This window comes from Apus apus, chromosome 8, assembly GCF_020740795.1.
Source record: "Apus apus isolate bApuApu2 chromosome 8, bApuApu2.pri.cur, whole genome shotgun sequence".
NCBI classification, from domain to species: domain Eukaryota; kingdom Metazoa; phylum Chordata; class Aves; order Apodiformes; family Apodidae; genus Apus; species Apus apus.
In genome coordinates this window covers 15,003,810-15,027,604 of record NC_067289.1, presented here as the reverse complement: position 1 = coordinate 15,027,604, position 23,795 = coordinate 15,003,810, and the positions used below count along the sequence as shown (strand labels likewise).

Below are 23,795 nucleotides of genomic sequence, written 5' to 3'. Positions count from 1 at the left end.
AAACATACAAACATCCCCAGCTCTCCTCGCTAGCTCTGCTTGTTCCTTCCAGTCCCTGATCACCACCAGTAATCATGGGCTCAGGCAGTTCCACTTCTGCCCCAGCACTTCCACTTGTGTGTTGCATCTTCAAACCACAAGGCATGAATCCTTGAGCAATGATATTTGATCTGATATTGCATAATCTGCTCCGCATATAAAAACTGGGGAGATCAGAATAATGTCTATCAGCCATATGATACTGACTGATTAAAAAAAAAAAAAAAGAAGAAGAAAAAAAAAGAAATTATAAAAAACCTGGAAATTTGCCCTGGGCATTGGGAGAATGAGATGCTCTCTACCACTTGAAGTGGTAGTCAATGTTTCCTGCAGTTTTCCTGGCCTTTTGCAGCATCCCCCTGGCTTTATTTCTGATCTTAAACATTAAAGATTTAATCAATCATTTCTCCCCTCTTCTTGGGATCAAAGCAGTTCAAAGCACTCATGTTTACTGAATGTCATTAGGTCATGGTGGTGAAATAGCTGTGTTTGTATCCTCAATCCACTCCTTATTACAAAGCAACATAAGACAGAGCTGACTGTGCCGTCGGCTCGTGACACCAAGTACAGCCCTGGATGTTGTACCAAAGCACAAAGTGGGAAGAGGAAAGAATTGATCTTCCACACTTCTCTAGGCTAGTCCTAAGGGTTACTGGAAAGAGGACAACAGAATACTTGTGAATTACTTGTTTGTATATTACACCTTCTTTCTTGTATTTAATGCAAAGTTGAGATGTTCCTTATTTTGTTACAGAGACTAGAAGTTGATTATATCCATAGTGCCGCCAGTTCTTATCTACTTCATGCCTGGAGAGTTGTGTCAGGAAGAGATGACAGATGCTAAAAGCAATAAGAAAAGCACGTGTCCTTTGAGTATATAGCTGAAATGCAAAGGACTCACCTAGCTACTTCCAGAAGTATGAGCATGCCTGACTACATTGGGAGAGAAAAATTGAGAGCTTCTCCCTGGGGACTTGCAATAGCTCCTTTCCTCACAAGGATGCCTGTGGATTTACCAGCTCTGCTACTCTGGGTGTACACACTGCTGCTTTAGGCAAGGCTGTAGAAATCCATCTTGCTTGGGTTTTCATGATCTAGAACAAGGCCCAGTGAGTACTCCACGGAGCTGCAGAACTCCACAGTGACAAACAGTGCTTTTTTAGGGTTCCTTAGGAGTTAAACTAACAGTAGTATCTGTTGTAAATACTTTCAGGAATGAAAAACTTCACCCTGCACTGCAGTTGTTGAGTTGCTGGATGTGCCTCCTTGTTCATAAATACATGCTGAATATTTTGAACAGATAATGCTTAAACTTCAGGCTCTTCCCTTCAGGATATCACCTAGTGACAATTCGTGCTTTACATTGAAAGTAGCTGATTCTTAATTCAACAAATAAAATGTTTTCCAGAATGGCATTACTAAGAAACCAAACTCTTTGCCCCTCTCTCACCAGGAAGGACCCAGCTTTACTGCCCTGCAGCAGGAACCCTGCTGCTGCTCAGCTACCAGAGCATCATGTGGAAACTCCCCCAAGCCCTCCTCACTGTGTGCTCCTCCCCTGCAACACCAACAAGTACCTCCATAGTCAACATTTCTGAGGTAACCGTGGCCTGTGGGGCTGGACCTGAGTGAGATACACAGAGCAGAGATGTTTGCTTAGAGACACTTTGAGTCTAAACCACATGAATTATTTCACAAGCAGATAAAATGTCCCCGAGCTGTTTTGTTTTGAACATCTGGAACATTTATTTTGCTTGGGCAATTAATCAAATAGGTGTTACTCTCACTGTGTGTAAAAGAGCACTTAAGCTTGTCTTTAATTTGTAGGATAGTATTTAAGGTTAAACTCATGCTTAAACCACAAGCAATTTTTTTCCTTTTAATTAAGATTTATACAGTTTCCCATCTGTAGACCGATGCAATGAAATCCTAATGAGCAGAGAGCCTAATTATGATACTTCTGTAATTGAAATAACGGTGTGCCTCAGAATAAGACTATTATGTTGACAGATAACGGACTAATGAGCTCCAAAGAAGGACTAACGAAGGTCTGTAGAAGACTCTTGCACTTCTTATGAGGACGTGCCTACTTGTGAACACCTCCATGTAGTATTCAAAAACATATAATGTAACACATAGTGTGACATGTCCAAAGATTTATATCAAGGTGTTGGTAATGGCTGAAGGTCAAGGGCATGCCAGAAGCAGTGGAATTAATTCTTAATGCAAGAGAGAAAAAAATATGCCAGAGAAGGCTGCATGAAGTGATGTAGGAGACAGATTAAAAGTATAAGAAGGGAAGTCAGTGGTAGTCAAGTCCAGGAAAACAATCAACATCTGCCACATGACTGATCCCATTGGCTGAAACCAGCTCCCTCCACACTCTGATGAAATACACTTGAATTTGATATTTTTTCTTGCCTAAATGACCAGTTCTAATCATGAGCTCCACACATTGCTGCTTTCTTCATCATTCAGCTGGTCAGGAAAGAAAAGATAATTACAGGATGTTTGTTTAGTAATTGTCTGGTTCTATTTTGGAGTTTGATTCTGGTGCTAACGAATGCGACTCCATTATGTTATTTATCATATGAACAGTCAGGTTGAGGAACATTTTAAATCAAGAACTATTTTGGTTTGCATGAGAAATAACCCCACAGAACAACTGACAGCATGTGTGAGCAGAAAAATTCCATGCCAAAAAATGATAGGTTAGGTGATTTCACCAGATTGAAACCTTAAGGAAATATCTTTTCACCAGCAGAGCAGAGCACTCATGGAAAACAGGTGAGGTGCAGCCCCACACTTATCCTCACAAGCAAGTCCAGATTGCAAGTTATTTAACTGGCTTGCTAGGAAACATTTGTTTTCTGTTACCTTCTCTACTATCACCCCTTCCAGGGAGAACCTTTATTTAGAACTTTAACAGGCAAAAAATTATAGTCTAAAACTGACTTAAGTACAGATTACATAGGTTGTAATTATGTCTCAGGTGTGGCAAGAGCAGGAAAGTGGAGCTAAGGAGTGGCACCAGCCAGACATTACACACAGATACATTTGCAAAGCCGTGGGGAGTCACAGCTCTTGTCCAAACAGCTCCCTTCCCATATCAGAAACATTACATTCCCCATGTTTTACTGTAGCACCTGGTACATTATTTTTCCCAACTTTAATACGGCCTGAAGTGATGCACTTCCCCATTGTGGTGGAATCTCACATGCATTCCCCCTCCTAGGAATGGGTGTCATTCTTGGTGAACCTGAACGTGGTGATTTGGGCTCAGGTGACAAAAAGGCAGCTGGGAGCACACAACCATGTGAGAACAAACTGGAAATATCCTCTAAGCATATTTTCAACCTCAAAATAATTTGCTAGCTGATTGCACAACTGTGGGTTGAGAAACCTGTCTGAAATGACTGGACAAAGAAAAAACATCCATTTAACAGGGTGCCCTCCCAGTAACAATGGAGCAGAAATTGTTTGACAATACTTTGGGTAATATCTTGAAGACTGTAGGTGACTATAAATAGCAGTCTCTTTTTTTCCAGAAATATGAAAGCCATAAAAATGACAGTTTAGAAGGACCAAAACTATTTATAAACTGAAGAAGAATTCAGTGAAGAGTTTTAACTAAAAAGGAGAGGAGGGGAGAATTTCAATGTGCTTGAAATAGAAGTCAAATCTAAAAGAAAAAAATGCAAATGTAAAGTCTTTTAAATGGTTTTTATAAAAGTTGAGTGGCTCAAACACAAAAAGACACCTTCGGTTTCAGATCAGATGAAGATTTTACGTTTACCAAGATGAGCAACCTTCCTTTGAAACACAGTCTAATTCAGTCTTCTGAGTGTGGGCAGAGGGCTTCAGTTCACCTAGGACCTTTCATCCAAGCTATACACAGAGAAATAATAATATAGAGAAAATTAACTGGGAAGAAAATATAAAAGTTCCCAGGAGCATTGACTTCCATTATAGAGTTTATTGTTAATTTCCTTTTGGCCAATTACTCTCTTCAGAAGTTTTTCTGGCATATTATGGAGACTAAGAGTTAAACATGGGAGGTCATTTAACTTGCAGCTTGTCAAGCATATCTTTACATAGCTGGTTAACAACTTGTGAACTTCATTGTCAGATGCTGCTTTGTGACTTTGCATCTCCCAGTTGATGGCTCTGTGCCATGAGCAGAGCAACTGCTGGAGTTCGAGAAGGCCTCTCGCCCTTGTGAAATTCAAGTTCATTGCTTTTCTTCTTCCCTCGCTTTCTCCCTGCAAATTTATGACTTGCTAACAAGTTTGTTGCTCTTGATTTCCTCCTCTTCAGTGATCTTTAAGATCGCTCATTTCATAAGGAAGAGGCAGGTGGGTGATTTGCTTCCAAAAGAGAAAAAAAAAAAAAAAAAAGACTTTCCATAAGTGTGGCTTATGTCTTAAGGCTGCTTATACATGTACCCAATGTCAAATGATTTAATTCAGTCTTTTTTTGTCAAATTACGTAGCAGTAATTAACTACCCTAACCAAAGTGTTTTTCTCAAGATGCCCACATTCCCATGAGAGGTGTAAGTTGTTGTACCGAACAGGCAGGCAGCATCTTTTCATCATTCTTCATATTAATTGAATACTTCCTCTCCTGATCTTTACAGTTGTTCTCCGAACACTGTCCATAGTTCATGAAATAGTCCTGTGGCTCACATCCATTCCTTCAAAAACGTCTGTCCAAGCTTGTTATGTCCTAGGAGGCTAATATCATTTATTGCACCTTTGCAAGTTTTGGCTCAATCCCTCTTCCTGCTACAGGAAAGAAAACAGTCTTAAGTGCTTCTAATTTTGCCTTGAAGATTGACATGGAAACCCAGGACTGAAAGTTATCAGGAGTATCCATGAGTCCTGCCCTCTTTTTTCACTGAGCTTATGATGACATTTATAATCATACTGTTTTTAATTTAAAAACTGATAGATCTGTTAGGCTATTATACCCTTCCTGAATTTACCAGGAGGCTGCTCCAGAAGCTTTCCTCTCTAGTACTTCAGGAAGAAACGATAAAGGAGATAGGTGGGCCATTACCATAAACCACCCATGCTCGCTGCTGCTGTGACAGAGTGCCAGCAAGACCAGCACATTCCCCTGCTCCTGCCACCCCAGCTGGACCACTGCTGCTGCATGGAGCTGCATCGTGCTGATCTGGCACTTGGGGAATCAATAGTAGTCGGGGTGGGAAGAACTACAGCACGTTCTTAGTAATTGTGCAAATGTAAATTTATTACTCCAAAGTTTTCTCCAATGTAAATCCAGTGAGATCGATGGAGTTACAGCAAAACTGTCTATTCTGCCTTGTCTGTTATGCTCATTTTTATAATGATGGATAACAGCTACTGAGAGAAGGGAACTTAAAATGCCTGGAAATACAGTAACCTGGGAAATGAGCTACAGGGATGCCAGGAAACACTCCTTATGCGGAGCAGTGTTCAGCCTAGCCACAGCACTCAACACTGCCAAAAACCTCCACACGTGTGAACTGCTATAGATCCATCAGTGCAGTGCTGATTAACAGGAGCAGAAGGTCCTGCCCTTTGGTTAAAACATGACAGCCTGTTATGGGGGAATTCCTAATTTTGGCAAGAAACAGCATCGCCCTACATCAAGGCCTTGCTAACCTGCAGCTGCCCCCACCAGGGATTGTGGAAGGTTTTCTGCAGTTTCTTGGCTTTGCTTCTAAAATCTTCTGTTGCTGCGTAACCTTTCCAAGAGTTACACAAAGGAATTGTTTTCCTTAAGAAATCCTTAACGTATGCACAGCTAAACTGAGAGTCTAAAGGTCAATGTTTCTTCATCACTGTTGAAGTGAAATCGAAGATTTAAAAGGCCATTCTGTGGAATGATCTTGCATTTTTAGGGGAAAAAATAAACTGTTATTGATTGCAATAATAAGCTTTTGGAATGTGCTAATGGGCTTTTCTTCATTCACCAGACACGATGCTCTCTTTTTTCCCATAACCATTGCATTTACTCAGATAAACTGGGGTTTGTTCAGGAAAAAAAAGACTGATGAAAAACGACTGAAGTGTCAAAACTTCTGTATAAACTTATGTCAATGCAGGAAGGGCTTTTACAATTAAGTAGGATAAAACCATGATGTATTAAGGCTTTTCCTGTTTTCTTAAGATAGTTTAATTGGCTCAATTTACCCGGGATAGACAGTGCATTACTTCAGTGCCTTTTCCCTTTTGTAACGGCATCAGCGAACCATCAGTCAGAGAAGCAAGGTGTTTGAAAACAACTCCAGAGACCACTCCATGTAGAAATACCCAGCAGCAGGGAATTGCCGAGATGAGCAAGGCTGTATTCAGACTACCCAGCTTTATCAATCTGCTGACAACCTGATGCTTCTCATTGGCATCAGTGAGCACGCAAGGTAAGCTGCAGCTAGATGCTGGTCTTGTCCAACTGAAATTCTAACCCAGTTTGAGTGTCCCTGCTAACCCTAATTTGTTATGTTTGAGTGTGTCACACAGATGGGTGTTCAGACAATCTAAACACAAACTGTGTCCAACGTCTGTGTACTTGTGGGTCACCTACCTGCCAGAAGTTGAAGCCTTTGGCAGGATGAGAAGATATTACTCTCCATTGCTGATCTGAAATAATTTTAGCTTGAATGTAACAAAGATTCATGCAACTGGAAAGTATCTCTGGCCTTAGGCTGTATCAAAATGCTTGTGACAGAAATTTGAATGGACTTAGGTGCAAGTCATGTAAGGTCAAGTTTCCATTTGAGAACCATTTGCATTAGCAGTCCTACCACCACAGTAACACAGAGGAAGAGACACTAACAAGATTTAGCACATGAACATGGACAACAGCTATTTGAGACATCCTCAGGAATAAGTGCAGATGAACTCCAAACGAAGCTGTTCTTCCAACCCCTCCTTGCTGTGCAGGGCTTTTATAGAGGTTCACACAACATGTCTTGCCAGGGAGTGAGATGATTTGAGATCTAGTTTGGACATAGTCAATATGGCAACGCATACACTATGTGTGTTAGACAACATCACCTGACATAGACACAACTGCAGCTCCTGGTGCATTTTGGTGACTGAGCAGTGCGTACCTGTCTGAAAGCCATGTCTGCCTGCACAGCCAGGCACAGGCTCCCTGCTGGAAAATGGTCTCAACAGAAAATATTCAGCCCTTTCACCCATGTGTGGGTAACACCAACTTCCTTAACAGAAGCAGATGGACGTCCATGTGCTGCTATGTTAGAAATTTGTCACTTTCCAGTTTCTTCTATGTCCTGTATCTTAGGTTATCAGGCAGGCTCTTCTCAATGCCAGTTAAAATGTAGGTGTAAAACACAGAAGGCACGTTCATTTATAACTCCACAGACTATAATTACATGTAGTCTAGGGCTTGTTTCCTGAACTAGGAAGGAGGAAAAATGGGTTAGGTGGGTGTGACTGAAGTAACAAGCAGGAATATGTCTTTTAGAGGTTATGAAACTACCTTGATCTTCCTGAAATGCTGGCTAAAAACAAATAGGAAAACTGCATGCAGGCTGAGAGTTGGGACAAATACAAGAGAACTGGGAACTGACAGGGGAATAGTAGCAAGTTTCTGATCCAGCCTGGGAACTTATCATTGCAAGCAGAAATGGAGAAGAAATATGAGTTCACCACTACAGCTTATTTGCAGAAAGATAAATGCAATCTTGGGATTACCAGGTGAAGTATTTCGGTAAGAAATGGGGACTTTAATGTCATTCTATGAAGTGTCAGTAAGACCTCTGCTTATTTAATGCTATAACTACTTTTGGCCATTCATATGCACTGTAAGATTAATTGAAACCAGAGCAGATGGAGGGAAGAGGTCTGAGGTGAATTGAGAGTCATTTAGGAAAGAAGATTAAAAGCCAGTCCTGTGTAGCTCAGAGGGAAAAGGAGGCAAGAAACATCTCCATAGAAATACCTGAGTAAGTAGTGGTGAACAAAACAGCTACTGAAATGTGAGCCAGTGTTGGTGTCAGAACGTAAAATCATTGAATGCCAGGTTGGAAGGGACAACAAGGATCATCTGGTCCAACCTTTCTAGGTAAGAACACGATTTAATTGAGGTGGTCCAGCACCTTGTCAAGCTGAATCTTAAAAACGTCTAGTGCTGGGTAATCCACCACTTCCCTGAGGAGATTATTCTGATGACTTACTGTTCCCACAGAGAAAAAATTTCTTCTGGTGTCCAACCGGGATATTCCCAGGAGTAACTTGCACCCATTACCCCTCATCTTTTCCATGTGACTCCTTGCAAAAAGGATCTCTCCAGCTGTCAACCCAGCTCTCTCAGCCTTTCCTTTCACGGCAGGATGCCTGGTCCTTTGACCACCTCTGTGGCCCTTCTCTAGACCTCTCCACCCTGTCCACATCTCTTTTGCATAGTGGGGACAAAAAAGAATTTTTTCTTAAATATTAGTTCTGGTGTTATAAATGGCACCCACCTGCGGCGCAGGCAGCGGCATTCCCGCCTTCCAGCCTTCCTTCCTTCCCGCCTCGAGGGGCTGGTTCCCGCCCTGCGCTCCGCTCCCCTGAGGCGGCAGCGCCTCACGGCTCCTCTCACCCCAGGCCCAACCGCCCATGGAACTGAGACACAGGTTCCTGACCGTCAGGAACATGACAGTCTAGGAGAATCTCGCAGAAGAAGTAACAGGCAGAAAACACGAACTTGTTTTAACTTGGAGCATCGTCCTTTCTTGACAGCATTTTGCTTGATGAGAGAACTGGGCTGTAGGATCCAGGCTTCTCCTATCGAGCTCTAAATTGCCCGGCGGGAATAGAGCAGCAATAAACCGAGGCCTTTGGCCGCTTGTTACTGGAGATCTGTGGAATATTTCACAGCATTCACAATGCCAGCAACTCCAGTGTCCTGGCTAAAAACCAACGTATTCCTCTGGTTTTTAAGTCCCTCCCGTGGTTTTACTGAGTAATGCTGCTCTTTGCTCACTGCCCAAAAATTTGTGGCACAATGCTGCTTTTTTGGGCTTAAAAAATGTTTTCTGTTTACTGAATTGCTCTTCAAACTGTAGTGTAATTCACTCTAGGGTGTAACTGTGTAGCATTTTAACCTGCACAGAAATAGCATGCACAAGTGTGGAGAGAGGATGGGAGAAAACATAGCAATACAAAAATAATCCTTATGACTGCATTGAGCCCAAGTGAGCAATATTACCCTTACTTTACAGTAGCTGATTATTTTCATCTGTAAGCAAAAAGAGTCTGAATCTATCTCATGAAAACACAACAGGCAGGTGTGTTTTGGTGCATTGCTATCAGCTGTAGCCTTTAAACAATCTTTAGACACTTGGTCTTGAACCCTAATTTGTGAGCCTTTCAATGAAGTCTGAATTTGAATTCTGGCTTTCCATCGACATCAGAGAAAATTAATGACTCTGGCCTAAAGACCTTAATTTGCACTGGCAGGCTAGGAGTTTGGAACGGTATGAATTTCCCAGGGTGCATGTGTCAATGACTGTTAACCTGCATTACCAGTATTGCAACAGTGCCTGCACCCTCCCGAACAAGAATAATGACATGTCCTATCCCAGATCTGTATCTATGGATGGTAGATATTATGTAGAACAAAGCATCGTTATTGTTGTTATTTAATTCTTCTAACAATCACTGGAGCAGCTGAGCTACTCCCACAGCTGCATTAAATATCACGATTAAAATATGCAATCCTTTTGTTATTTAATCTTCTATGAGAAAAGTGGACTGACGTGTTTCAACAGAAGATTTTAAGAACATAGTTCTCTGTAAATGTGTTGGAAAATACAGCTCACAAAATGTGCCTTGCTATTCCAGTTTTGTCTATATTCAGCAATGCAGCTGAGTGTAGGGGCACCTAAAGGAGCTCCAAACAAGATATCTTAGATCCTGGAGCTGTGCAGGTAGCATGGAGCTGTCCTAAGAGTGGGATAAATTACTCTACATAGAGCTTTGCCTTAACAAGTTGCTTTAATGGATTTGGGTTAGAGGTGGCTTGAGAAGAGCTGACTCTAAGCATAAGCCAAGTAGGCAGATTTTCAAGGGCATTCAGTACCAGGACAAGAAAGCTGCTGACATAGAAACTTTCTGCCCAATTTTGCTGTGCCAGAGCCCTGGAAAGGGAAAGAGGTGCAGGAGGAAGAGCTATTCCTGCTGGAGCAGCAGGAGCAGTGCTGGCCTCCTACCCCAACTCCTTCATACCCTGTGGCACAGCCAGGCCACAGCTACTCTTCCTGGGGGTGTGAGAGAACTTCATATGTGCCCTTGATGAGCCGAGGTGGGCTGACAAGGACATTGTTTCACTGCAGTGTGTGCAGTGGTACCTCAAGTAGCTTTGCAGAGAAGATGGGGAGATAAGTACTAGTGGTGGCTGTGAGAGGCTGCACCAGGTGCAACTGGCCCTGCTCTTCAACACAGGTTTATTCCAGAGGAGCTTGATGGAGTGGAGTGAAAAATTGCCTCCTAGAGAAGCCACGTACCAAAAAGTGGCAGTGGGAAGTGCTAGATGATGGCAAAGCAGTCTCCCCAGCACCTCTGGTTATGTCTCACCACACCAGATACGTGTTTTATCATGTTGCACTGAGCGAGTGCCACTTCTCCAGGACGAGGGGGCACCACAGCACTCAGGGTGCTGTGCAGTGCCACTGCTCTCGCCACCGAGTCCTTCCCTCCCAACACATCTCGGAGGACGGAAGGGGAAACTTGACTTTCCCAGGAGTGGCAGTGACCTGCAAAGAGCGGAGGGAAAGTCAGCAGCTTTGGGGCTGTGCTCGCCACCCCGTTTTACCGAAACAGGCTGACTCCAAAGGCTCCAATGTCCCTCGGCAGCCCGGAGACGGGGCGCTGATTCCAGGCAGCTGCCTGCCTGTCACTTCCAGCCGGCAGGACAGCCGAGGCCAGGAGAGGGAGCCGTGGCTCTCGCGCGGCAGCCTCACCCGCCTCCTGCCAGCAGGACCCTGCCAGCTGCGAGGGGACATCGGGGGGGACATCGGGGGGGGCTGCCGCGCTACATCCTCGCCGCGGCGCATCCCGAGCCCGCCCGCTTGGCGTCCCCCGCCCCGGCTGCTGCCCCTTCCCCCCGGTGACTCCCCAGACCCCTGCGCGGGGCTCGGTGCCGCGCTGCAGCCGGAGGCGCCCCGAAAGGGAACGTCGGGAGCCGCGGGGGAGGAAGAAAAGAAGGAATAGGGGGAAAGCGTCCTCAGGTGAGCCTTGGTGCGCAGGGGCGGGAGAGCTACACGCGTGTTTCTGGAGGCGTGGGCGGCGGGGCGGGGGCAGGACGAGTCTGCCCCGCCCCGGCCGTGAACTTCCCCTCAGCACTGGGAGGGAAAGTTTGGGAGGGAGGAGGCGGGTTCCAGCCCCGGCGGTGTGTGGGGCGAGGCGGGTGGCGGCGCGGAGCCGGCAGCAGCCCCCGCAACAGCCCCCGCTCCTCGGCCGGCGGGGAAAGGAAGGGAAGAAAGAAGGAGAAAGGCTCGGGAGAGCCCGAGGAGCCGCGGCGGCAGCAGCGCCCGGCGTTTCCCGCACCGAGACGCCTCTGCACGGTGAGAGCGAGCGTGGCGGGGGGTGGCGGGAGCGGGCGGGGCCGCCTGCGCTGCTGCGGGACCCCCCTGCCCCTCGGGAAGGACGTGGCCGGTGTGCGGGCAGGTCTGAGCCGAGCTGCGGGACCGTGGTTGTGTCTCCGCCCGTTCTGCAGCTGAGCTGGCCGTGCCTCCGGTCCCCGGAATGTGGTTTGCTGAAATTCCTTCCTTTGGGCCAGGGATGTTTGGATACTTCCAGCTAGAGCGCTACACGCATTGACGAATGCAACTTTAATTTTCATCCGCATTGCCAATGCTCGAGCCTCCGATACCGGTTCTCTTCTCCTGTCAAACTAATCTTTGGAATGGAAGGGGGGAGAAGAAGGGGTCAGGCTTAAGCCGCAGCAGGAAATAAAATGGAAGAGATACATCCAAGAAAACGGCCTGAAAGCGACTAGATGCTGGCAGCAAGATGCCTTTTGCTGTGTGTTTGCTCGGGACAGCTGCCCCCTTATGCACAATAGTTTGTGGGGGGTGTTTAGATGGAAGCAGGATGGTGGGAATGCTTTCCTGAAAAGGAAGGGTCGGGGAAAAGAGACCATCAGGGCTCCAGTGCTTCAGGTGGCCTTTTTCTGTGCCAGTGTCACTTCCCTTTGGTACAGTGGCAGTGCTTGTTCGTCAGCCTGGGCTGGTTCCTCAGACTGTGTCTGTATGGTGCTCAGCACAATGGGATGCTGATCTCAGGGCCTTAGGATGTTACTGTAAAGTGGATTGTAAATGTACTCTCACCTGCATGCTCTCTCTTTCCATTCTAGCCTCTGCTTTGTGAATAGCTGTTTATAATGCTTGGATAAAATTCTGTTTGCTTTTATTGTTCTTATAAAATGATGGCTTTTGTTCCATGCATTTAGCTTTGTATCCTAGGAAAAGCTTTTTCTGGATTTGGGAGATTGCAGCAAACTCCTTATCTCTTTTTAAAAAATTACTTGCTATCTAATAAAAAATACTATTTTCCTGATACTCCATTTTTAACTATGGCCCCTCTTGGGTAAGCAGAACTGTCACTGAACTTGTACTTCCATGCATAGAAGGATTGTGAGGTATTATTAACTCTACTGTAGTGAGTCCATTATCTCCTAACTTAGAGGGTCATTTTTAACAGGTTGCTTCTGGCAGCTCCAGAAGATTTGTGTCCTGTCCTGTGCTCCTTGCAGGAAAAGCCTCTCCTGTATGCATGGAGAGCATAGCTCCAGCCCACAAGCTTTGTGGTGGGAGGGCTTGGTGCTGGGAAGGGTCCTGCTTTCTGCCCTCATCACCTGCCTGGCTGTGGTGAGCAGGAAAGGGCAATATTGAGCTCTTGAAGTACGTGCCAAGTTGTCACTGAGAACGCCTTCTCTGTAGAAATAGTTAAGGATGCAGAGTAATGCAGGATGTGGAGTGTAAGGCTGTGAGGACTTGGGATGCTGAAAGCATGCAGGACACTGAAATGATCAAGAGCCATTAAGCTGAGAGGGTGGGAGATTCTGTAGGGAAGTGAAGCAGGGACCTGCAGGGTGAGAGGTTACATTTCTAACACGGTGCCTCTAAGCAAGGCAGAGAGCAGGTCTATGTGCACGCAGCCCTGTGACTTTCTTTCCATGTCCCTGAATGTAGCTTGAGTTTAAAGTGTCTGTGTGTTACATAGGAAGAGCTGTGCTTGCTGGAGTCTGCCCGTGCCTAGTCCCTTTGCAGTCTGTGAAGGAAAGCTGGTGTCTGAACGCCCCAGGGCTTTCTCCTTCCAGACCTCTGGAACTCTGTGCTGGATGTCCTGCACCTGAGCATTAGTGTGCAGTGGGGATGAGCACTGCACAGGTCTGGGCTTGAGCAGGCTAGTTCCTTGGGTCAGGTAGTGCTCCTGCAAAGTGCCTGGCAGGAACACAAAGGTAAGAGAGACTTCAGAGGGATGGGAAGGTAGTGTGGTGGGATGTTGGATGGTGCCTGAGAATGTGGAGGTATTGGAAATGCATTCTTGCTGGCCCCAGTGCTGTAATTCTATGCTCTGAAATATACATATAGGAAGGAGGAAGCAGAGAGGGTTTGTCCTAGCTTTTCCTTCAAGACCTGTGTGTGCCAGATGCCAGTCTAGGGAAGAAGCATTTCACTCTTTCAGAATAAGAACCCAGAATATGTCCTTTTATTCCTTCTTCTTGCTTATTATGTTTATATTTGTATGTTGCTTATTTCGGCAGGCACATGATTCATAGCCTTTTCCCCATCTGTCCTGGGTCCCCCACTGTTGTCAAATGTCCTCTCATTTCGGCTAGACTCTGAGTTGCAAAAACTTGCCACTAAGATAACCTTGCAGCTGGGAAAGGAGGTGTCTCAGCTTGACTTTCAGAGCACAGGTTAATTAGCAAGGTGGACAGTTAGGAAGGTTATAACCAGCATATGAACATGTTCACTTATCTGTGAGCATCCATGCTGTCCGTTCTTTCTTTTTATTGTACAGCAATGGGGAATGCTTTGGGAATAAAAATAGCAATATGGAAAAGCCTATATAAGCTGAAATCTGTGAACAGCACCATGTTATCTGGGAACTGAAACACTTTCTGCAGTGAAGCTTGCAGTTCAGACATTGCCTGCTCTCCTCCTTCTTCCCCTGCCTTTCTCTTGGCACAGTTCATGGATTTCATTGTCCCCATAAGCAGAGCCAAGAGCCGTCTCCTCTGTGCTGCCAGGCTGATGCCACCCAGCTGGTGGCATCTCTCTAGCCAGTGGGTGAGAGCTGGTGCTCCTCCAGCTGTTGAAGGTGGATCAGATGTAGAAGGAAGGCAAAGCTGGCTGTTGTGTTTGCCACCCTTGAGCTGACCTCATCTCACATCACTTCTGCTTCCTGGGTGTAGCTCAGGGGCCCATGTGCAGATGGGTTTCTTGCCCTCCACAGTTCATAATTGCTTTGTTGTGCTCCGCTGTCAGCAAAATATATGGCTGAGATTTGGTCACTGGAACAAAACAGGTGATTCTTTTTGGGAAGTCTTTTAGGATTTTCCTCCTTCCCACCCCAATGTTTTCACAAAGCAGAAGGCTAATCTCGCATTCCTCAGCCACAGTGTTGGTAGGTTTAGGGCTTTTGCATATGACTGAGCCACATATACACTTGGAGAGAGTGCAAAAAGGAAACTGATTTGGGAAAATTAGTTCAAACGCTTTTGGAACTTTTGATCATAGACTGTGCACTTGCTACCTTCAGCCTCCGAGGTTCCAATGAGACTCATGCACAGGCCATGATATTAATAACTCAGAGTCGTAAAATAAAATACAGGATTATAAATGTAGAAGCGTACATATTTTGTTATAATGTTACTTAAAAGTTGCTGGTAAAAAAAAAGGATTTCTATTACAAGTGAAGAACTATATCTCTTGGTTTCATCAAACAGGTACTGTGTCCCCAGGAATTCCTCTGACACAAGTTTCTACCTAATCTGGATGATTATCCAATTACAATTTTAAGAAAATAACAGCAAGGATAACTGGCTCAAGATATAAGTGTCTGAGAGTGTCCAGTTGATTCAGAAGACTACAAATACTCACTCACACAAATACTTACGAAGCCTCTTCAACTTGACTAAGCCAAGGTGTTAGCAGAATTAAAAGAGGAATTTTTTAAAAGAAGGGGGGGGGGAAGCTTTGATACCCTTATCTCTTTCACTAGAAAAGCTACTGTGTTTTGGTTGGTTGTGTTTTTTTCTTCCAGTTTTGCTTAATCCCTTGCATGACTGAAATAACCTGTCCACTTATAGGGATGTGATGTTTTCAAACGTTCAGAGAATGTTTGGTCAACTTGAGTATGAAAGCTTACCGACCTGTGACCTAAATGTTTATCCTTAGTGCTGGCAGGGTGCCGTTTAGCTATACATTTATAACAATTACACTGCATGGTGAGAGAGACACAACGTTTTCTTCTCAGAGGGAGTTTTTTTTTGGTTTTTTTTTTTTTTTCCTTTTTCTGCCTGTGATTTGTGGTTATAGTTGCCTGCCTTTATCATTCTACCTTTAGTCCTAGTTGTAAATAAAGAGCTAATTACAGTTAATCTCGGTGCAAAGGAAGCACATTTTTAAAGAGTGAAAAATAACTCCCATCTGTTAGATTTGCACTAGCATTTTAGGGTTTGCCTTCTACTCGGAAAGAAGCCAAAACTTATCTTGCTCAATTTAAATTTTTTTCTTGCAATATTTAAACTGGATTTCTACTCATTTAAAAAACAAACAGAAATTGAAATAGCTTTTCAAATTATGTTTGGCTGTATTCTTGATGTGTTGGCTGCTAAAACTTGAGCAGCTCTGTCGTATTTCAACTGAAATGAGTTGAAATCCCACTACCAGATTTATAGGAACAGGTTTGACACCTTTATTCTGGAAAAGCATCTCTTTTCATAAGTAGTATATTGCATTTCTGTGCCTCCCATCTGCTGGGGTTCTGTGTGCCCAGCCAACCAGCCCCAAAATTACTTGTTTCAAGGGAACTGCTGCTTAAGTAGTTACTGTTTAAGAGAGGCTCGGAGCCCAAGTTTTGTGAGGTGGATATGTGGTGCATTTAGCCCAGTCAGGTCCAGTGGCTGCTGAGCTCAGGGAATTAATCTCTACTTTGCACTCATATGTTGTCTTTCATCTCGGCATCTCTAAGTGCTTTCAGTGCCATTCAGATGCACAGCTGTGGTGTGAGGTGGTCCCAGGGTGTCACAAATGTGGCTGGGGAAGCAGAGGCATGGATTTCAGAAGCCTCTACTAATGTGCACAGTTCACAGGACAGCTATTTATAAGCTCTCTGATGCCAGATTATCAGAGAGACACCACAATTTTCATGCACTACAATTGGTGATTGATGCCTCTGCAGGTTTCATGTAGATTAACCAGAAACTCATACTGCTAAACTAGCCTAGTAGACTGTTTTATAATCTTCAACCTGAGAGACTTACAGGAGCATAGTAAATTTGCTTTTTGCATTGTAAATTGCAGTGACAACAGCACAAATTTCCAGTTATTTTTTTTCTGGGGTTAGCCCTATTACAAAAAGCGAATCTGACAAGGAACCAAAAGTAAAACAACCTCACCTCAGTCCCACCAGAGAGACATCCAGGGCCTCACCTATATAAATTTACTAGCAGTTTGTTGATTCAAATCTCTGGGATCTGTAGAATACTTATTCTGACAGCAGGAGCCATACAAATTTACTGTAATACAAATAATTTGACATGTTTTGTTGAGAAATAGCTGCCTTCTCCCTCTTCCTTTAAGCACAGAAATCTCCCAGCCCTTGTTTGTAGGGAGGGATCTGGATAATTGGAAGAGGATGGATGTGCCCACTGTGATCACACGATAGGCTGTGAAGGGCTTGTAGGGCACCCAGCCCCTTTGAATGAGGACAGACGTGCTGCTGGATCCCAAAGCATGTGACTGTAGCAAATTGTGCTACTTGCAGTTGAGCTGGACAGGGCTGATCAGTTGGGGAGACTGAAGGATGTGGCAAAACTCAGAGTAACATCCCCATGAACTGGGTTGTCTTTCCCACTCATCCATTCTGCAAAAATAGCCACAGCCTTGGTGTATTTATCTTTTTCCACCTTCCTTTTCTCTGTCGTGTTGCTATGTGGACCTGGGGGAGGCCATTTAATTCTGGTTCCTTGGGAGGTTGCACACACACAGACACCCCTGGACTGAGGCCACGGAGAGGTGGGAATGCAATTCTCCAGTTATCATGTCCTCCTCCTGTTGCACAAGGGAGCTGCATCTTGGCATTTCAGCCCTGCTGAATAGCCCTGGGCTGTGGCTACTCAGGAAGGCAATGTGCACAGAAATTAACATTTTTGGAGACTTTTCAGATTTTTGGCCCTTTTGCAGCAGGGTTTTAAAACACAGAGATATTTCTTCCTGTTGCTGCTGCTTGTAGCCTTTGGAAATGTCAGCAGCACATATATTGCCTTTGTCATTCATCTGGAGAGATGAATTCATTGCCTCTGTGAGATCAATCATATTCTCTCCAAATAATTAATATTGATGACAACCACAGCATGCTGCTGCCTTCAGCTCCTTCTCAGCCTTCTCACCATGTTGGTGCTGTGGGTCACAGAGCAGACCTTCTTGCAGGAGACTCCTGGACTTGAAAATTCTGGGTGCTGTTTGAAGGTTAAATTTAAAGCTGCACAGGTTGGGTCAGTGCAGACAGAGCCTGAACAAGTTCCCTGTGATGGAACAACCTAAGATTTGCAGAAGGAAATGTTAGAGACATGGGGAGAAAATATGATACATATGATAGAAGGATTGTCTCACTCTTTTTCTCTTTGCCTCCTTTGTTTCTGTCTGTACCCAGATTTTTCTAGTCCTCTTTGCAGAGTGCAGCTGTATTGTGCTGACCAGGAAGGGGCAGACAAGCAAAATGAAGTTCCTGTGATAGTCACCAGAAGGACCAAGTGAGTGGGGTGGGAACATGGGCACTTGTGGGAGGGCTGGAAGGACCTCCGGAGACAAGCTGGTAAGTGAGGTGTTGTCCTGGGGGAGGCAGGTAGCTCCTGGGCTTTCAGTGCCTGTGCTACTCCTTTTTCTGTTGCTTTAAATTCTGCTGGGGATTGATGTGTACTGCACATTTACAGAGCAGCCTGTCTGAGCTGCGGGAGAGAGGCTTGAAGGTGCTTCATTCCTATTCTTGTTTGCTTTTTCTTATAAGGCTACATGAGATTAAATTAGCATTATTAATATGTGTCAGATGTGGAAACATTGTGTGGCCCAAACTTGAAAAAGAAAATCTCAGTGGCCTGCTTTTATTGTTGAATATGTTGCTCTTCCCAGGATACCTGGAGTCACTTGAGGAAATCCTTCTCAGGATTCTGCAGGGAGAATTAGAGATCAGATCTTCACCACTGGCAGCAGCATGGGTAAACCTGCTAGCAGTGCTGCAGACATTGCAGCCTACCTGGGGATTTTGTGGCCATGGCACAGTAAAAGAGGTGCTTGGAAAAGGAAGTGAAACATGGTGCTGTGGTCCTCTGGAACATGGTGGTGCTTGGAGGCTTTTTGTCAGTTGTGTCCCCCTCTCTGGGGGAAAAGGAAGGGGAAGATGTTGGCTGAATATAGAGCAGCCATCCTGGGAATCTGGTCTGCAAGCACTGAGGGCTCTAAGGGGAGGAGATGATGTGAAAGAGCAGGTATGTAGCTGTCAGCAAGGGCTTGAGCTTAAGAAAAGAAACTCTTGGAGCATTTTTTGAGACAGAGGGCCCATTGCAGCTAGTGCTCAGTGAAGCTGGGTGCAGCCCCTGTTGTGCCAGTGGGGATGTGCAGTAGGGCTGCAGAGCACTGGCTGTGCCAGGCTGGGCTTGTGAGGAGATCCCTCTCCTGGAAAACTGCTCTGGGGTTCAAGTAACCCAGGCTGATCCTGAGTCTGCATTATATTCTCTGGATTTCAAGACTTGGGCTGAGCTAGCTTGGGGTTGCTGTTGTGCAATCTGTTGCACAAAGTGGATGTGGTGCTATGTCCACAGGGACAGTAGAATAACCCCTTAGAGAGGGCAGTGGAGTTGCTTACATATAAAAGCCATTAAAAAGGTCAGGCAATAGAATGTATAAGTTAAATACTTGTTCTCAGATGTCTCTGGGTGCTCCTTGAGAGCTAGTCAGGACTCTTCCAGCAAGGGAGGAACCTCACTCTGGATTTCTTAAGTCTCGTCAGGTCTTTGAACACTGTTAGTTGCAATTTTTATTAATTTATTTATTTATTTTCTGTTCAAAGATTAGTTTGTCATTTTATTTTCTGGTAGCATGAAACATGGGTATTTTTCAGAGCTCTCCTTTCACTATAACATTGCTATCCAAAATAGAAGCATTGTGTCTGCCTTCGTGGCAAGTCTCGCCTCTCTTTGAAGCTCGGTTGGAAGCTTTTCATTCCTTGGCTATTCAGCCTTAAAAAATAGACTATCTTGGCTGGATACCTTTTGCTTGAGCACAGAAGTGCTCTTGTAGATTGGTGTTTGAACTGCTTGGTGGCCAGCATGTATGCATTTGTAATCCATGCTGTTTGATTTCATAGCTGTGGCTCAACCTGCTCCTCTTCAGCCCACTCCACAGATCTCTTGGTGACAGTCCCAGCTGTTTTATTTGTTTTGTCCAGGTGTGCATATATCTTGGAGAGATGACAGATGATTGAACCAGTTTATTTTAAATGTATGAAATGCAGTGTGCTCTGGTTGCTAAACAGCTACCAGCATATAATCAGTGGCACCCTGAGCTCCAGCAGAGCCATGTGTGAGATCTGTAGCATTTCTGCTTTGGCAAGCCCTGAGAGGACCCTAGGAAAGCTGAAAAGGAAAGGAAGGGATACTGGCTTTCTTCAGATACATTTTCAAGCTCCCTCTACTTCTCTCCACATGTCTAGATTGCACTTTTTTCTTTTTCTCTTGACAAGGGGAAAAAAACACAACAACAACCCAGCTTCTTTCTCTGAATTTTGATTATTGTGTTAAATCTGTTGAGCCAAAAGGAAGCCAGGAGGTGGTATCTAAATGCCAATAGCAGATCACAAATTCCCTGCCTGACAGTCGCCTCCATGTCCCAAACATTGGCACCCGCAGAGGCAAATCTTGTGCTGCCAAGGTAGCTCCCAGGAATTACTCACCATTAATGAATGTCTCCCTGCTTTTTTTCTGAGCCTCTGAGCTCAAGGTGGAGCTGCTGCCTGATCTGCTCATGGGAGGTCTTGGTACTCTTTGAAGGTCAGCTTGGTCCTGCAGATCATGCTGCTGTTTTGAAGGAGAAATCACTTGGGACCACCTCCTGGGGTCACCCTTGGAGTGACACACTGCTTGCTGGGTTTGTTCAGCCTGGTGTGGGGGATTTAGTAAAAACTAATTAGTAAAAAGGCAGCAGGCTGCAGCCCTTGGCCTGGATGTGTAGTATGGGAGACCAGGGAGAGGCAGCAGTGGGTGATGGGCGAATGGAGCCACCTCTGATGCCTGGTGTGTCATGTCCTCAGCTGTCAAAAAGCTCTCTGAGCCACTGATAGAGAATATTGTTTCCAGATTTTCTTGTTTTCTTCCCCCTGCCCTGTTGTGGGTACTTGATAGACCTGATTGTAAAGCTGTGTGTGAGCCCCATAGCTCCCCAGTGCCAGGTCCTGTGTAATGGTGGCCAGCTCTGTCAAGGAAGACAGAAGATGCTTTGTGCTAGCAAACCAGCAGACCTCTCACCAGGGCATCTTTCCATCTTACTCCCACTAGTTTCTTTTCTTTTTTTTTATTCCTTTCTTGCTGCAAAAGCAAATGTTTAATATTAGCTGTGACTCTAGCTGGTGAAAAAGTTTCAGATTTGCTGAAACCTAAATGTTTCCTTACATTTTGATGATTTAAATTGTTTTTATAATAGAAACACTTCAGAACGAAATCCTCTCAGCCTGCTCTGTTGTCAGGCAAGGAATAGCCTAGTGACTGCAGCTACCCTGGGGAAAACTGTGACTTCAACACTGATCTCGCAGGTCCCTGCCTTGGATGTGTCACCTCTAGCTGTGCTGATGGGGTCACACTTATGGCTCTTGCGGTATCCCTGATTATGGGCTGGGTTGCAGTCCTGGCTGCTTCCTGCTGAAATATGCCTGGCTGTTTGGGAGCTGCTGCCAAGACAAATTGGGCTCCTTGCCCTTAGGAGAGCTGAGAATGTTTTTCAGGATAGTGACGGGAGCCCTTTTTTTGGTCAGTGTGCCTGTGTTTGAAGAGGTCAGCATGACGTGGCGTGTGGGAGAGCAGGGAAAGCACATGGACCTGCTTATGGGGTTTGTCATCAAATTGCTGCTGGTTTCCTCCCTCTTCTGTTATTGGAAGCTGTCTGGGAAACAAAATTTTAACAAACAGGCTAATTCCTCCTGGAGAGAAAAGGCTGGACTTCCATCTCCTGTCTTTTTGCCCACATCTCCAGATCTGTCAGCATGACATGAGGTTGCTCAGGAGGGCTGTCCATGGGGCTGGCTCACTGCAGGGGTGGCCCTGTTTTGGGCAGGGGCATGAGTGGGAAGGCTGATGCTGTAGCAAAGTATGGTGCTGTGCAGCATCCAGATGGCCCCTGGAGAAGAGGCAGGGTCAAAGAGCTGCTGCGCAAGTCCTGTCTTAAGTGGCATCAAGATGGTTTATGCTACAGTAATTCCCCCCTTTGTCTGACTTGCTCCTGAACATAATGAAAAGCAAAAGTGTTTCCTGGAGGGCTGAAGGACCTTCTCCCACTTTCCATTAGTGTTTTTGAGATTACTTTTCTGCAGCTGCTTTTGCAGGCTGCCCTTTGTCTGCTTTTTGGATTATTTGAATTTACTTGGACTGTACATCTGTTTTCCCAACAGCCTTCCCCAGTGCTTCTGCATGATGCTGCAGGGACCCAGGGCTCATGATGTGGGAGCAGAGGAGCTGTGCCCCTCTCCTGATCTCTAGCCCTGCTCTGCAGCCCATCAGCCTTCAACCCCAAGTCCATGTGGCACAGAAGAAAAGCATTTTCTAAGCTAGCCCACCCTAGATTTTGCTAGCCTTCCTGTGTCTGCATCCCTTTTCCTGGGGCCAGTGCTGTGTTTTCAAATGCATTTTAGCTTGGGGCAGAATCACAGAAGGAAAATAATACGTAAAACCTGCTCTGGATGGTGGTGTTTTCTTTTTCCTTTTTGAAACAGCTTTATTTTAAATGCCCTTTCAGCCATAGCACTTGGGAGCAAGGTTCTGAAGGGTGTTTTTGTTCTGTGTGTGGTAGTGTGACTTCTCAATGAAAAGCTAAAAACCTGTCAGCCTTCCCTAGGTGCCTGTGGTTAGGAGGGACAAAGGCATTTTCTTGGAAAATGCAGCATTGTTCTGTCGAGTTGGTGCAGTGTCTTTGAGAACAGGTGTATGGTAGCTACTTTGAGTGTAGCTCTCTGTTAATTATTTGACATCTGTCTCAGGTTTTTTAATAATTTGGAAAGTGTGTGGGCTTCACAGGGCTCATGCTGCTAAAGGCAGGAGTGAATGATTCCTTGCCTAGGTCTGTTTGGGAATGGTGTTTTATTAGAAGGTGTTTAATATGAAAATATTAAGGGCTTTTTTCTGGCATAAGGGCCACTTCTGGCCAGTATCAAATGAAGAACCAAATCTTTGTAGCACCTCTGCTTTTAAGAACAGGACACACTTCTATGACTGTTTTTCCCCCCCACCCCACTTTTCTTTGCTCCCCAGTAGACAGAAGGTGAAAATTTGAAGAAAATGCTCAGAAACAAAAAGGAAGCAGTTTTTCACTTGAAACAAAATGAACATTTCAAGTAAGCTCCTTAAAAACAAAAAAATTCTAGCAACAGCTGTGATGGGTTGTGTTCCCCAAGCACTCTATGAATTATTATTATTAAAATGTTAATTTATGGAGACATTGAGAACACCTCGGAGCATACTGGTCTCGTGAGAAGGTCCTGGAGCACTGAGGATGTATCGGAGCTCTCCAGCCTTCTGGCTGCTCTGGTTGCCTTCTTTCTAGTTGTGGTGTGACTTATGAGTTGATATGCTCTTCTCTTCACTGATTTTATTCCTGACTTCCTTTAATGTTTGCTTTTGACTTTATTTGCTTGTATATTAGAGATGAGTTCTGTGACCTTTTAGGGTGGATACAGTTGGGTGAAGCCCTCTGCTGCAGCCTGGGGTTTGCACTCTCTGACCTCTGGCTCCTTCAGTTGCAGCAGGAGATGCTGGTTTTTAAGTGCCAACTTGTGCAAGAGGTTAGTCAGAGACCGCTGGAATTGCATCATATACAGGCAATAGGTCAACATGCTTTTTGATGTCATGAAACAAAGCAGCAGGTTGCTGGAAAAGGCTGAAGAAACTTCTGTTCCTGGCAAGACTGGAGTGGGTTGTAGCCCTGTGGCATATAGTTCTTACATGATTGCAAAACCCACCCTCTCTGTGGCTGAATGGGTGCAATGTTCTTCTCCTGGTGTTACTGGCAGAATCACATACTCCCTAGGGAGAACTGATGACATTTTGTGGCCACAGAACTGCTGTAGGAAGATGCTTCCCTTTGGGACATATCACAGATTTCAGGCCATTTAAAGCAAAGCATCACAGTGCTGGCAGCACTAGTACACAGTAATTGGTCCCCGTGGGTTGTTCATAGTACAAACCATCAGGTCCTGTGGCATTAATTGAATTTTTTGAATAATCGTATGCCACAGGAAAGGAGCTGGGCTACAGAAGCCATTCTGCC

At 45.0% G+C, this 23,795-nt stretch overlaps 1 protein-coding gene across 7 annotated transcripts in view; it reads left to right on the top strand.

The window, feature by feature from the left end:
* Window positions 1–11,412: 11,412 nt before the first annotated feature.
* Window positions 11,413–23,795, top strand: part of IL1RAP (interleukin 1 receptor accessory protein) — a 47,316-nt gene continuing 34,933 nt past the window's right edge. For 5 of the 7 annotated variants that reach the window (XR_007890210.1, XM_051626567.1, XM_051626568.1 and 2 more), the window contains exon 1: window positions 11,413–11,600. The gene's annotated coding sequence lies outside the window, so the exon portion shown is untranslated. Of the gene's footprint in view, window positions 11,601–17,922; window positions 18,023–23,795 lie in introns of all 7 variants that reach the window. The other 2 variants (XM_051626570.1, XM_051626569.1) reach the window with 1 other exon arrangement.